Source organism: Oncorhynchus mykiss, chromosome 1, assembly GCF_057628025.1.
Source record: "Oncorhynchus mykiss isolate SJ-2025 chromosome 1, ASM5762802v1, whole genome shotgun sequence".
In the NCBI taxonomy this organism is placed as follows: Eukaryota; Metazoa; Chordata; class Actinopteri; order Salmoniformes; family Salmonidae; genus Oncorhynchus; species Oncorhynchus mykiss.
The window spans coordinates 50129486-50145539 of NC_143022.1; positions in this window are offsets into that span (position 1 = coordinate 50129486).

Consider the following 16054-nt stretch of genomic DNA (forward strand, 5'->3'; position numbering starts at 1 on the left):
AATTATTTTTTATTTTTTTTAAATAACACCACCCTACTCCACTATTTACATCTATTTAGTCCTACCTCATGCCAACAACCTGAAATGATGCGACATCACAACTTGATGATGCGACATTTCAAATTAACACACCCTGTGACTCTTCTGATGTCAAGTCTCGCTCACCCAAACGCCACCACAACCTCAATTTTTACGTTCCATCCCTGCAGTACAGTTGATAACCATTGCTATAAATGCTAAAAATCTAATCTTACTGAAACATACAGCTGAAGTCAGAAGTTTACATACACTTAGGTTGGAGTCATTAAAACTCATTTTTCAACCACTCCACAAATTTCTTGTTAACAAACTATAGTTTTGGCAACTCGGTTAGGACATCTATTTTGTGCATGACACAACACTTTTTTCCAACAATTGTTTACAGACAGATTATTTCATTTATAATTAACTGTATCAGAATTCCAGTGGGTCAGAAGTTTACATACACTAAGTTGACTGTGCCTTTAAACAGCTTGGAAAATTCCAGAAAATTATGGCTTGGCTATAGCAGCTTCTGATAGGCTAATTGACATCATTTCAATCAATTGGAGGTGTACCTGTGGATGTATTTCAAGGCCTACCTTCAAACAGTGCCTCTTTGCTTGACATCATGGGAAAATCAAAAGAAATCAGTCAAGACCTCAGAAAAAAAATCGTAGACCTCCACAAGTCTGGTTCATCCTTGGGAGAAATTTCCAAATGCCGGAAGGTACCATGTTCATCTGTACAAACAATAGTACGCAAGTATAAACACCATGGAACCACACAGCCGTCATATCGCTCAGGAAGAAGATGCATTCCGTCTCCTAGAGATGAACGTACTTTGGTACGAAAAGTGCAAATCAATCCCAGATCAACAGCAAAGGACCTTGTGAACATGCTGGAGGAAACCGGTACAAAAATCGACATAACCTGAAAGGCAGCTCAGCAAGGAAGAAGCCACTGCTTCAAAACCACCATAAAAAAGCCAGACTACGGTTTGCAACTGCACATGGGGACAAAGATTGTACTTTTTGGGAGAAATGTCCTCTGGTCTGATAAAACAAAAATAGAACTGTTTGGCCATAATGACCATCGTTATGTTTGGAGGGTAAAGGGGGAGGCTTGCAAGCCGAAGAACACCATCCCAACCGTGAAGCATGGGAGTGGAAGCATCGTGTTGTGGGGGTGTTTTGCTGCAGGAGGGTCTGGTGCACTTCACAAAATAGATGGCGTCATGAGGTAGGAAAATTATGTGGATATCTCAAAACATCCGTCAGGAAGTTAAAGCTTGGTCGCAAATGGGTCTTCCAAATGGACAATGACCCCAAGCATACTTCCAAAGTTGTGGCAAAATGGCTTAAGGACATCAAAGTCAAGGTATTGGAGTGGCCATCACGTAGCCCTGACCTCAATCCTATAGAGAATTTGTGGGCAGAACTGAAAAAGTGTATGTGAGCAAGGAGACCTACAAACCTGACTCAGTTTCACCAGCTTTGTCAGGAGGAATGGGCCAAAATTCACCCAACTTAAGCTTGTGGAATGCTACCCGAAACGTTTGACCCAAGTTAAACAATTTAGAGGCAATGCTACCAAATACTAATTGAGTGTATGTAAACTTCTGACCAACTGGGAATGTGATGAAATAAATAAAAGTTGAAATAAATCATTCTCTCTACTATTATTCTGACATTTCACATTCTTAAAATAAAGTGGTGATCCTAACTGACCTAAGACGGGATATTTACTAGGATTATATGTCAGGAATTGTAAAAACTGAGTTTAAATATATTTGGCTAAGGTGTATGTAAACTTCCGACTTCAACTGTACATGTAAAGTAATCAATAAGTTATATTATGGTAACATTAAAAAGTACATTTCAAGCTAGAACCCAACACATCTCTGTGGATATGGTTCGATGTCATAGGACAAGAATAAGACGAGGAAGTCTATTTGGGTTTCAAGGTCCTTTCAAGTCACTGAGTGTAATAAACATGTGACAGGCATGTTTACCTATGAGGTCGAAGGGGATGGATCAGTCTCTTTTCAATCTATTTCTCGTGGGGAATGGTCTGACGACTTGAATATTTAGTCACAGTTTCTGAAGCAGGGTCTGTATTCTCAACTGGCTGGTTTGCGTGGCATGTTAATGAAGAGCAGTTTTCGAGTGAGAATCGTCCCAGTCAACAAGCGCCAAACCTGTGTGCCGGCGAGGAGAGAAGAATGATCTGTGGTGGCTGCGTTGCATGACGTGCTATCCATGCTATTTCACTGTCAGATAATAAATCCACCAAATGGTGTTACATGCTGGAGTCCTTGTCGATGATTGTTCACAACACAACGCAAAAAGAGTACTGTTGCAAAGGCAATTAGCATAAATTATATTGTATTAGGAAAATATATCATATTTGGACAGTACAAATGACCTTAAACTCAAATTATTCATAAACTCCTAGTGAACTCGGGAATGCACCATCAGAAAGAAAAAAAAAAACGAAATAAAGTAAAACCGGTTGCAACTTTTAAAAACCTGTCGTACCCTTTATTACTAGTCAGAGCTCTGAAATGTAAAAAGTCTTACAACAGTGCACAGTTTTGTCCCTCAACGGCTCTAGATGAACAAGAGAAAGCACAGTCCTTGCACTTCTCCGAGTTCTGGGAGTGGAAGTTGCAGGCGAGAACGGCACGTATTCTGTCCACAGGTGGGAAACGGAGGGCTAGCTTTGCTAGTTAGCCAGATTACATTTTGTCGTGAGACTCAAAGGAAACCCTCAAATTTCCTGGTATCTAGGGTCACTATATGAGCTCACCCTACACGACTCACAACACAACTGTCTCACTAACTACTCTGAACACACAGTACTTTTTACCCTTATTGTACAAGGTAAGTTGACTGAGAACACTTTCTCATTTACAGCAACAACCTGGGGAATAGATACAAGGGATTAATGAGCCAATTGCAAGCTGGGGTTGATTAGGTGGCCATGATAGAATGAGGGTCAGATTGGGAATTTAGACAGGACACCAGGGTTAACACCCCTACTCTTACTATAAGTGCCATGGGATCTTTAGTGACTACAGAGAGTCAGAACACCTGTTTAACGTCCCATCTGAAAGACAACACCCTACACAGGACAATGTCCACAATCACTGCCCTAGGGCATTGGGATCTTTTTTTTTTTTGCCCAGAGGAAAGAGTGCTCCCTACTGGCCATCCAACACCACTTCCAGCAGCATCTGGTCTCCCATCCAGGACCAACCCTGCTTAACTTCAGTGGAAAGTCAGCAGTGGGATGCAGGGTGGTATGCTGCTGGCATCATACCATGATACAACTGTCTCTGCTCAACTGTTTCTGCTCACACACAATACAACTGTTTCTGCCACTTACGGGAGGGACTTGCTAGGGTAACTAGCAAGCTTAAGGTGGTCACGCCAAACCTTCAATAGTGCTGAGCAATTTGTGCCTTTTTAGGTCGGTTCGGTTTCGGTTCAAATATAAACAAAATTATCACGGTATTAATTATTTGGATTGAATGCTGTAACAACACAGAATAAAACAATTAATAAACATCCCATGATGATAGTGACTGCCATTACTGCTTATCACTTATTAACTATAATGTATTCCTATTACTTATAAAGTATTTCAGTTGTTGTGTATTTTACATTTTCTTTGATTTGATGACTTTATTATTTATTTGATGACTTTATTATTTGTATCCTCATAGACGAGCTAGCTGCTGCCTATGCTGTCTGAAAAAAAATCACAATTTTGTTATTCAAAGTAATGAGGCATACTTTTATTACCGCTGAATACCAACTATCGATCATGAAGATCAGTATTTTCAGGTAGAGATACACCTCATGAAGCAACAGCTGCTCTCTACATCCCTTCACGATTCTGCATTCTTCTCTCTTCAGTAGCAGGCATGAAAGAAACACAGACCGGACAAGTAGATGTGCATATACTGTATGGTCATTGTAGTTAATTACCACGTTTTGTCCGCTAAACTATGTAGAATATTAGCCTGTTGGAAACTACAACTCCCTATTACAGCGCACAGTTCAAGCTGGATCTGATGTATCTCTAGAGAAACTGCAATGTGCACATTGAGCTCACAGGGAAAAAAAACGAACAAAATGGAATTAAAATAATTGAACCGACTTCAGTCAATTAGTTGTTTAATTAGTTGTTTAATTAGTTGTTCAGTGTCATCGCTGTCCTCCTATACTCCTTTGCGACTCCCGCCAAGGAAGGGTTTCGCATCCACCCAGTATTTCCTCCCCTGTCCAACTCTCCTTTTCCTCCATGGCATGCTGCTTGGTCCTGTAGTGGTGGGATATTCTGTAGTGGTGGGATATTCTGTCTGTTTAAATGAGCGGACCAAGGCGCAGCGTGAGTAGAGTTCCACATTATTGATTGAGGTGAAACTTCAAACAACAAAGAATAAACAAACGTGCAGTTCGTAGCGCACATAGCACTAAATAAAAACAATATCCCACAACGCAGGTGGGAAAAGGACCACACTAAGTATGATCCCCAATTAGAGGCAACGATCATCAGCTGCCTCCAATTGGGAACCATACTCACACCAACATCGAAACTAAAAACTAGACAACCCCCTAGTCACGCCCTGACCTAAAACACCATAGAGAACCCTGAGGGCTCTCAATGATCAGGGTGTGACAACACCAGTACTTCAAGGAGATTCATGTCACCCATGGGGCTTTCCATCAATTGTTGGAATGTGGCCGGTGCTCCAGTTATGCCCTGAAGCATTCTCCCAAATTGGTAGAACCCCAGGGGGCAGATGAAGGCAATTGTTTATCTTGTCTTCTGGGCTCATTGTGATCTGATAATAGCCACTTCTCAAGTCTAATACCAGTGAGGCTATTCAGAGCATCATCATTGTGAACTGATCTGGAATTGTGCATTTGCTCAGTGTTCTATAGTCGACGCACATTCTGACTGACCCATTCTTCTTTCTTGCCACTACTATAGGCTCCTGGAGTCAGGAATCATGCTGGTCGCCAGCAGTTCTTGGAGGTGTCTTCAAACATCCTCAATATCAGTTGGAGGAAGTAGTCTGAACGCTCTCTAAATGGGCTGGGATCATTTAGACGTCTGGTGTGCTCGACACCTTTGCCCACTCATGGGTTGAGAATACAGCCGATCTCTTCATCTTCTTCCTGAGTCTTTCCTTCCAGTGATTGAGCACAGGGGAGTCACCGAAGTCAAAAGACCGAGAAATGGAAGGGCATTCTGCTTTACTGGTAAGTGTAGAATCAGTGACAGCCTCAGCTCTGAAAACTTTACCGACAGTAGTACCTGAAGGGAGTGTGATATCCCAGGTGAACTCATTTCAAGCAAAGATGGTGATGTGTTCTTTCTCCACAAAGAATGCTGGAATCACTCCTCGATGAACTACAGTAACAGCCCACCTTCGGTGATATCCCTATCACCAGTACATCCATCTTTTGTAGCTTTGAGGCCTTCAAGAAGCAGTTGAGAGGGATATGATATCCTGGGGGAAACCTTGCTGAACCAGGACCTGTCCACGTCAGATGGCCAACCTGTTCGTCATTCCTCTTCACAGGGAGGGCCTGCTTCACACGGAGGGCCGTCTCATAGGCATACTTGCACAGGGGTTGGATTCTTAGTGATTTCACAAACTCTGGCCCTGCCACTCTATGGCACATCTGGGCTAGCCGCCTAAACAGACTGCCGTTCGTTCCAATGATGATAGACGAGTCATCTTGTCCAGGGGTTTCAGGGCACACAAGTGCTAGCGCCTTCATCTTTTCTTGAACACCGGCCACTTCTGCTGGGAAACTCCAAGTCAAGAACTACATAACCAAAGTAAGGGTATATGGTGTTGCTGACACCCCAGATAGCAAACCCAGTCACTGGGTGTATAGGAACGTGGGCTAAGTGTTGCCGATACCAACTTTCAAACAGTGTGATTACTTGTGATCCACTGTCTAATAGAGCATTACATGAAATTCCATTGAGTTTGACAGGGACAGTGGATGATGGTTCTATTAGACCTTGAGGAATGTCTGGACATTGAATGTTTTCAATGGTTTTTTGAATGTTTTCAATAGTTTTCACTGGGGGCTGATGCACCCCCTTTCCTTGGTCCCCTTTTGACATTTTTCTTCTGCTGGAACAGTCTCTTCCCCACTAGCGTGGCATTTTCCTCATTCTTACAATGAGAAGCAATGTGTCTATCGTAGCCACACCTGTAGCAGAACCTGGAATCTCGTGCTGGAGTTGATGTGGAGGCTGTAGAAACACTTTCTATTTTTGTGGGCCCTTGTTTGCTGATCCTGGACCATTATTTGACTGCATTGCTAATGAAGCTGCCGTTTGTTGAAGCTCTCTAACCTGGCCCCAGAATGCTGCATCATCACCATCTATAGAGAAGGGGACGTTTCCCATTTGGAGTGACTGCCCTGATAGCTGATTAGTTGGGACAGGCTCTGGGGGCCTGTTGTCTTGAGTCATCAACCAGAACATGCCTTCCTCAAGTGTGCACACCTGTTCTCTTAGACCCTCTATTTCCTTTGCCTGTGGTGGTGCTGTTGAGGTCCTCTGCATTATACACACTGGAACTCTCAGTTGCAGTTTCTGTAGTTCTAGCTCCTCTTCCTCTTTAATCTCCAGAAACAGGTCTAGGAAAGTCACATGAGCCCATCACACTAACTGCTCTAGCCTGACTAGATTAGTTCTGGCCTGGTCCACGCAACCTTTTCTTACAGCTTTCCGTAAGAGGCCATCTATTTGCCTAAGAAAATCACACATTTGAGGTTCTGAAACATAAATACAGATCTTCCCCTCTCTCACTGCTTCCAAATATACTCTCAAGGGCTTGGAGGTAGTCCGTAGGAGACGCAGTGGGATATCCATCCTGGACAGTTTGTATGATCTTCAAGGCAGGTCCCTTTAAACTCTCTGCGATCCGCTTACGCTTCTCACGTTCCGAGCAGTCACATTCATTGATCATTATTGTGGTCTGGTCCATCCACTGCTGTCCTCTTCGACTGGGGACAGGAAAACTTCCCGGAAAACACTCGGAGCCTTTTGTAAGAGCTTCCATCTTGTGGGGGTTTTACTACCTTTGATATTACATCCCCCATTGCTCTTGCAATGGCCTCTGTGGGGGTGGTTTGTACAGTATGCCCCCCCCCCCCCCCCCCCCAAGAAACCAGAGATATCATCCAATCAAATGTGTATGATGTGATTATAGAACAGAGGAAATAGTTTGTAAACCTCACTGTGAATGTTTGTTATCAGTGTTTTTTTTCCATTTGTTAGTTTTTTAAATGTGTTTTATTATCGTTTGTCCATTTATTAGTATTTCCTTTCTCTTTCTTTGGGCAGAAGAATTAACACGGTTAAAATGAATGTATTACCTAAGTTTTTATACTTATTTCAAAGTATTCCTATCTTTCTGACAAAATCGTTTTTTATTTCCATAGAGAGAAACTGATATCTGCTTTTATCTGTAAGAAGAAAAACCCTCATACATAAGAGCGTATTGCAGAGATCTCGCCCCCAGTGTGGTCTAACACTTCAAAACTTTCAATATTATTACTGGGCAGCTAATATAAGAATCATTCTAAATTGGATGACAGAAATCCCTGACGTTTCAGGCCCGAACTGGTTGACCTTGGAGATTTCATCCTGTGGCACCCCCTCCTTAGCTGCCTTACTATACTTAAAACGTGCATTACCTGAGCCTGTTCCAAATACACTAAAGACCGTTCACATTCACAAAATATCGGGAAACTGTTCAGGCGATCGTTTGGTCTGTGAATTTTCAATTTCAGCCCTGTTATTAAAGAACCATACATTCTCTCCATCGTTATTAGACTGTTTCATATCTGGTCTGAAATAGGGATCTCCTCCCTGAACGACTTGTGCGTTGATATGGATTTTGCATCTTTTGAACAGGTGGTAGAAAGTTCAATATCCCTTGATCCCATTTCTTGAGATACAAAACTACGCAATTGTAGGTCTCTTCATACACTAACTAGTCACTTCCCATCACGCCCACCTACTTCCCTTCTAGATTCTATAATTAAAGTGAACCCTTACATCAAAAGGGGCATAAGCCTGATCTATATGTTAAACTCGCACAATCTGGATTCCCTGAACTCTCTTAAGAACCAAGAGCAAGAGGATTTAGGTGAACAACTTTCAGATAAAATTTGGCAGAGTATGCTTCAGAGTTTTACATTCTTCATCGATATGTCTAAGGCATGCTGTAATTCGGCATGCTGTAATTCGGCTGCAATTGGTCAAAGGCAAAATTATCCAAGATTAGACCAGAAATAGATTCCACTTGTGACCGATGCAAGCAGTCTCCTGCTACTTGTGTTTTGGATATGCCCAAAATTGACATACTTCTGGATATCCATTTTTGAGATGTTTTCTAAGATACTGGAGACACCTACAGTATAAACCTTGTGTCTTTATTACATTATTTGGAGTGGCACCACAGGAGGCCCCTCTAAACATGCTGGCATTTACTACTCTTGTGGCTAAACGTATTATACTATTTAAGTGGAAGGATCGGTTTCCTCTTACTTTTAGCCATTGGATAAAGGAAGTTATGCAACATCTCAATCTAGAGAAAATACGCTACTCCATTAGGGGATCTGCAATTACATTTCATAATATCTGGCAACCTTTCCTATCCTTTGTAGAAGACTCCATTAACCAACCCAAATTAGAATTTGTATCCCTATTATTACACTATTACTATTATTATTGCTATTATTATTACTATTTTTTACTTTTTTTTATCAGTATGGTATCATGCAAGATAACTAGAATTCAGAAACTCGTAGTAAACTCAGTAATTCACCAAAGGAAAAAAAAAACTTAAATAAAGCAAAACAGGTTGCAACTTTTAAAAACCTGGGGTTCCCTTTATTACTAGTCAACTCTTGCTCGACCCCCAAAACACGCTGAAACGGATGTACACTCATACACACCACCTCATTATTGCAGAGTCCCAGGAAGACTACATTTGCGTTCTGGAGGACTGACATAAGCACGATGCTGCTCATTTGCTCATCAACTTAGCCTATAAAATGCCCATTTTGTTTGAATGTAGAATGTGATGTGTAGGAAGTAGAATATGTCAGTGATATTTCTGCTGTGCGCAGCCTTGATGGATCCCATGGGATGATGCAGCACAGTCTATGCCGATAAGCCTATCCTTTGCCTTGTTATATCCTTATTGGACGGGTATTACTAGAGTTGGTTATGTAATTGTTACCCAATGATGTGCGTTATTCCAGAGGACGATTCACACAGGATTAGTTCTTCTAAACTGCCCCGTTAGGGATGAAGATATTTCAACGTCATGCCTAGATGATAATAGGCTACACTGATAACTCATGTGTTATATCTAGCTTAGCTGTCAAATAATGCACATCTGCACAGTTTCACATTGCACTTCACTCTCTCGTTTAATGACATGTGCCACTCATTCTGACAACCCTTTCATCCGTAAAGCAGTACACTGTCATAAACCATAACAATGTACAGTGCGATGAACAGCACGTCGTACCATACATAACATTTCAACCACCCCCCTTTCCAAAACCAGGGAATGGTACCATATATAAAAATGTCCATAGGGCAAGAACCTAGAGTGATACCTGTAAGAAAGAAACATTAACCTTAAATGGAAGAGGTAAATAACGGCCAGTTCAGTCCATTAACCTGGAGGTTGACTAAGACACCTAACGGAGCCTAAGAATGAAAGGAGGTTAAGTAGTCCCCCAGATGAGCAAGGCGAGTTCGTGCCCTCATAGGCCATTCTTCAGCCGCCCCAGCTTGTGGCTCTGACCCTTGGGGAGCCCACAGAGGCTGGAGCTCAGGTGATAGACGTCTCTGGCCTGTAAGTCAGTTTTGAAGGAATCTGTGTTGCCTTGAGGAGCTGGGACTTTTTTGAGGCGGCTGGCATGCCAGCGTGATCTATTGCTCAGCATGAAGGTGGAGGGCCACAGTTATCGACTGTCCTGCAAGGGGTCTGACCAGAATGAGGCCATTTTATTGCACCACTGAGGTCATCAGACTCGGACCCAGTCTGACACTTGGATGATTGGCTTCTTCACCCTGTGTACCTTGTCAAAACGTTGTTTCATTGCTCTTTGGTGCCTGGTCACTGCCTGCTTTTCTTTGGTGCACCTAGTCGGCGGTTCTGCTACTCTCTGTGTTCTGAGTATGTCTAGTGGCAGTTCCATCTCACGACCTAGCATAAGAGATGTCGGGATACCTGTGTTGTGTGTTTGCTTGCTCTGTAGTGCATTAGCGTTTGGTTCAAAGCAGTTTGGAACGTGCACCCCTGGACCAGTTGTGCTCTGATGCTGTTCTTCAGCGTTTGGTTGAAGCGTTCCACCCCTCCGTTAGCTTGTGGGTTGTAGTAGGCCGGGCGGATGTGTTTGATTCCCTTGTTGCTGAGATAGGAGGAGAACTCGACAGAGGTTAGCTGGGACCCATTTTCCGTGGTGAGGGTGAGGGGTAGGCCCCACCTTGTGAACAGGCTGTCTAGGATGTCCACGATGGCCTGTGTTGTGACAGTTCCGACAGGAACCACTTCTGGCCACGTACAGTGGAGGTCATATGCCACCACAAGGAAGCCCTGATGGTGAGGGATAGCGTGCCCATGGATCTCGCCACAGATGTCCAGCTGGATGTGCTCCCAGGGGTGGGACAGCCACGCGAGAGGCTGAAGGGGGGGTGGGGAGGATTTTCCTGTTTTCCCACTGAGGAGGCATGCAGCACAATCCCTGATCAGGGCTTTAATGTCGTGGTCGATGCCTGGCCACCACACAAGGTCTCGACATCGCTTTTTGACCTTCACTATGCCCAAGTGACCCTCATGCACCATTGATATAACACGGGAGAAACAGACTTCTTCCCAGCAAGAAAGTTTGTGCTTCACCCTGGCGAAAGTCGCCAGCTCTTCCAGCGCACGTGCTGGACATCCAGTGCGTGTGTAGGTGCGCAGGGTAGACCATGTGGGATTCTGGTCTGATGCTTGCTTCAGCTCCTCCAGTGAGACGACTGACTGAAGGGGGGCGTAGAGCATTTGTACGAGCTCTGTTTCGTTGTCATCTGGCAAGACGGTCGGAGTAGGAGCATCAAAGGAGAGTGAGAGGAGGTCTGCCACCACGTTATCCCTCCCCGGAGTGAACTTCAGCTGATAGTCATACTGTCTGAGGCGGTCGGCCCATCTGTGCAGCCGAAGTGGCTTGTGGCCAGTTCCTGATGCTGACAGTAGCGTTCTGAGGGACTGGTGGTCGGTTCGGAGCGTGAACAGCTGGCCATATAGGTAGAGGTGCCACCTTTCGCACGCCCAGACACAGGCCAGTGATTCTCGTTCGCCCACAGAGTACTGTTGTCCAGTGGGGCTCAGGGCCCTTGAGGCGAAGGTGACAGGCCTCTCACTGCCTTTCTGTAGCTGTGAGAAGACAGCTACTAGAGCTCCAGTTGAGGCGTCACAGGTGACAATGGTGGGGCAGACGGGGTCAAAGTGAGCCAAAACTGGGGCTGTGGTGAGCTGACTCTTCTGTGAGCAGACCACATCTGAGCAGGCTGCCGTCCAGGCCCATGGCTTGTCCTTCTTGAGGAGCTGGCACAGGGGCGCTGTGGTCTGAGAGTAGTGGGGCAGAAACCGGAGGCAGTAGGCTGTCATGCCCAAGAATGAGGCCAACTGAGAGGCTGAGGTTGGTTCCGGGATGTGGAGGACAGCTTCAATGTTCGACATGAGTGAGGCAATGCCTTTGGCCGACAGGCAGAAACCCACAAACTCAACGGCTGGAGCTGCAAAGGTGCACTTTCCACCATTCAGGGTCAGGTTGTTCCGCAGTAGAGCACTGGATACTCTGTGGAGTCGATGGTCATGGATGTGGATGTCAGGGCAGTGGACCACGATGTCATCCAAAAGGCATGCGTGTATATCTGAACACACCAGCATATGTGACAAAGGCTGTGAGGTCGCTGCTGGCTAGGTGGATGGGCACCTGAAGATTACTCTGATGTAGGTCGAGCTTTGTGAAGACCGTGGAGCCATGAAATAGTGCGATCAGCTCCCCAGCTGTAGGCAAGGGGTACTTATCCGGGACAACAGCCTTGTTCACAGCACAGAGATCCACACAGGTCCAGATTCCACCTGACTTTTTGGTTGTGATGACCAAGTTTGAAATCCAGGGGGCAGTGTTGACTGGCTCAATGATGCCTGCCTCCAACTGTGACTGGAGATCTTTTGTGTCGTCATCACGCAGTGTAAAGGGAATGCGCCGCAGGGGCTGCATGATTGCGATCACGTCCGGATTCACTAGGGGCCTGTGAGTGAAAGCTGTGAGGCAGCCCAGTCCATCAAGCAGAGTTGGCCAGTTATGTTGCCATGTGCCGGTAACTTGGTGGATAGCTGACCCACTGTCATCTCTCAGTATGAACCCCAAGCCTGTGAAGAGGTTGAGGCCCAGGAGGTCTACCATACCCACACAGGGCAGTGGAGGGCTGTTGGAGTGGTAGGTGACTGAAAAACTTGTAGTAAGTTGCAAGGTTGAGAAACGACACAGCAGCGCCAGTATCCAGTAGCAAAGGTAAACCCACCTAGCCCAGCTGCACGGTGCATGTCTTGAATGACACATGGTTAGTGGAGACGGTTTGAATTTCAGTGTGTTCATGTTGAAGAGTGAGATGAAAATAAGGGCCTGTTCTGGATGGAGCTAGTAGCTGGGGCAGAATGACACACTTTAGCAAAGTGATTGTATTTTGAACAGTTCTTGCATATTTCCCAATGGGTTGGGTAATTTAAAGCCCTTGAATTGTGAGAAGTAGCCCCACAGTTGCCACAACTACTTCTGTTTGTTTGTCTGTGTGCCTGCTGTAGTGCGCCTGCTCGGGCTGAAGCCGCTGTGTGAGAATGACTGAATGGCTGGGGCCAGTGTATGCTGCCTAGTAGAGCATTCCAAAGCCACTTTAACCTGGAGTGCTATTTTAATAGCTCTATCAAGTTGTAAATGATCCGATTCCAAAGCAGTTTCTCCCTTGTATTTTCACATAATGTCCCCTCTATCAGCTGATCCCTGATGATCTCGTCCTGAAGTGTCCTGTAGTTACAAGAGCTAGCCAAATCCATCAGATTAGCCACGTAGCTTTGAATGGACTCACCCAGGCTTTGGTGTCTTTTCCGTAACCGGTCGGCGGGGCCCTCGCTCTTTCCCGGAGAAGTGGTTCTGTAGGAGGCTGACTGCAGTGGTGAATGTGGGAGCAGATCCAAGCACTCTGAAAATCCTCTGTAGCGAGGCAGTGACGGAGCAGTGCTGTCCTCCGCTTGTCAGAGATTGAAAAAAAGTCCATAGCTTCAAGATAAGTGTGAAAACATTCAAGCCAGTTATTCCACGGGACTGGAACTTTCGGAGTCTCGGTCTGACCCTGATGCCACGGTGCCAGAACCAGCTGGTACCCCAATATGCACTGAAATGGCAGAGGTTAGTGGAGGAGTGGCGAAGAGAGTTCTGTGCCATCTCGGCCCAGGGCACAAACGCTGCCCACTCCCATTGGCCGGTCCTGGCCATAGGACCGCAGAAACCTGCCCACATCCTGGTTGACTCTCTCTACCTGCCCGTTACTCTCGGGGAGAAAACCTGAGGTAAGGCTATTCGAGACCCCCAGACGTTCCATGAACGCCTTCCAAACTCTCAACGTGAACTGGGGACCCCGATCAGACACTATATCCTCAGGCACCCCATATTTCCGAAAGACATGTGTAAACAAGGCCTCCGCAGTCTGTAGGGCTGTAGGGAGACCAGGCAGAGGGAGGAGATGACAGGACTTAGAAAAACGATCCACAACGACCAGGATCGTGGTGTTACCCTGTGAGGGGAGAAGATCCGTTAGGAAATCCACTGACAGATGTGACCAAGGTCATTGTGGAACGGGTAAGGGATGTAACTTACCTCTGGGCAGGTGTCTCGGAGCCTTACACTGGGCACACACCGAGCAGGAAGAGACATAAACCCCCACGTCCTTAGCCAAAGTGGGCCACCAGTACTTCCCAGTCAGACAGCGCACCGTCCGAAAAATCCCCGGATGACCAGAGGAGGGAGACGTGTGGGCCCAAGAGATCACGGACAGCAGACGGAATGTACACACGCCCAACGGGACACTGGAGGGGAGCGGGCTCTGTACGTAACGCCTGCTCAATGTCCGCATCCAGATCCCACACGACCGGCGCTACTAGGCAGGAGGCCGGGAGTATGGGAGTTTGATCCATGGGCCACTCCTCTGTGTCATACAGCCAGGACAGTGCATCTGCCTTCTTATTCTGGGAACCTGGTCTGTAAGACAGGGTAAACACAAAACGGGTAATGAACATGGCCCACCTTGCCTGACGAGGATTCAGTCTCCTCGCTGCCCGGATGTACTCCAGGTTGCGGTGGTCAGTCCAGATGAGAAAAGATCCGAATGGGCCAGCACTGGGGCCGAAGTAAACAGAGCTCTTAGTTGCCCAAAAGCCCTGTCCGCCTCAGCCGACCACCGCAACCCTACAGGACCCCGCTTCAGCAATGAGGTAATGGGCGCAGCAACCTGGCCAAAACCCTGGATAAATCTCCGGTAGTAATTGGCAAAACCTAAAAATCGCTTCACTTCCTTTACCGTGGTGGGAGTCTGCCAATTAAGCAAGGCTGCAATGCAGTCACTCTCCATCTCCACCCCTGATGTGGAAATGCGATACCCTAGGAAGGAGACGACCTGCTGAAAGAACAGGAATTTCTCAGCCTTGACCTACAGGTCATGCTCCAACAGTCGTCCAAATACCTTGCGCACCAAGGACACATGCTCGGCGCATGTAGCGGAGTAAATCAGAATGTCATCGATATACACCACTACACCCTGCCCGTGCAGGTCCTTGAAAACCTCGTCTACAAAGGATTGCAAAACTGATGGAGCATTCATCAACCTGTAAGGCATGACTAGGTGCTCATAATGCCCTGTGGTGGTACTGAACGCTAAAACTCCAAACAGCCTAAAACTCCAAACAGTAAGCAATGCAGGTGTAGAAGCACGGTGGCTAGGAAAAACTCCCTAGAAAGGCCCAAACCTAGGAAGAAACCTAGAGAGGAACCAGGCTATGAGGGGTGGCCAGTCCTCTTCTGGCTGTGCCGGGTGGAGATTATAACAGAACATGGCCAAGATGTTCAAATGTCCATAAATGACCAGCATGGTCATATAACAATAATCACAGTGGTTGTCGAGGGTGCAGCAAGTCAGCACCTCAGGAGTAAATGTCAGTTGGCTTTTCATAGCCGATCATTAAGAGTATCTCTACCGCTCCTGCTGTCTCTAGAGAGTTGAAAACAGCATGTCTGGGACAGGTAGCACATCCGGTGAACAGGAAAGAACTGAAATAAATAAGGAGCTGATGAGACCAGGTGAGAAACGAACACAGTTGAAATCAATGAACAAAAATGAAAGACAGGGCTACGTTCCAGAACATGAAGAAACAGGGCTACGTTCAAGAGCACAAAGACAAGGAACACAAGGTTGACTAAGAAAAGAAAAGCAGAACCTTACACCAATCATAATCTAATGCATCGGATTCAAAAAACTAGCTGGTTGATAAATCAGATTAGTTACAACTGAGGTTGGAGCGAAAACCAACAGGAAAGTAGCTCTCCAGGAACAGGGTTGGAGAGACCTGACCTAGGATATCAACAGCCAGCAAGGGTTTAACAAGCATTTCGCTACACTCGCATTAACATCTGCTAACCATGTGTATGTGACAAATAAAATTTGATTTGATTTGAATTACATAAGATATGGGCACAATTATTTTTATTGCACATTTGGGCCTAATTAAACATGCATTTGGCGATGTTCAACTTCAATTCACTGGCACTATGTGGCACAATGAAGCACATTCACTATGAAGAACAGCCATATTCATTGCTAGCCTAATATACTGTATACTTTAATATACTGTTGGTGAATTTACAAGCAT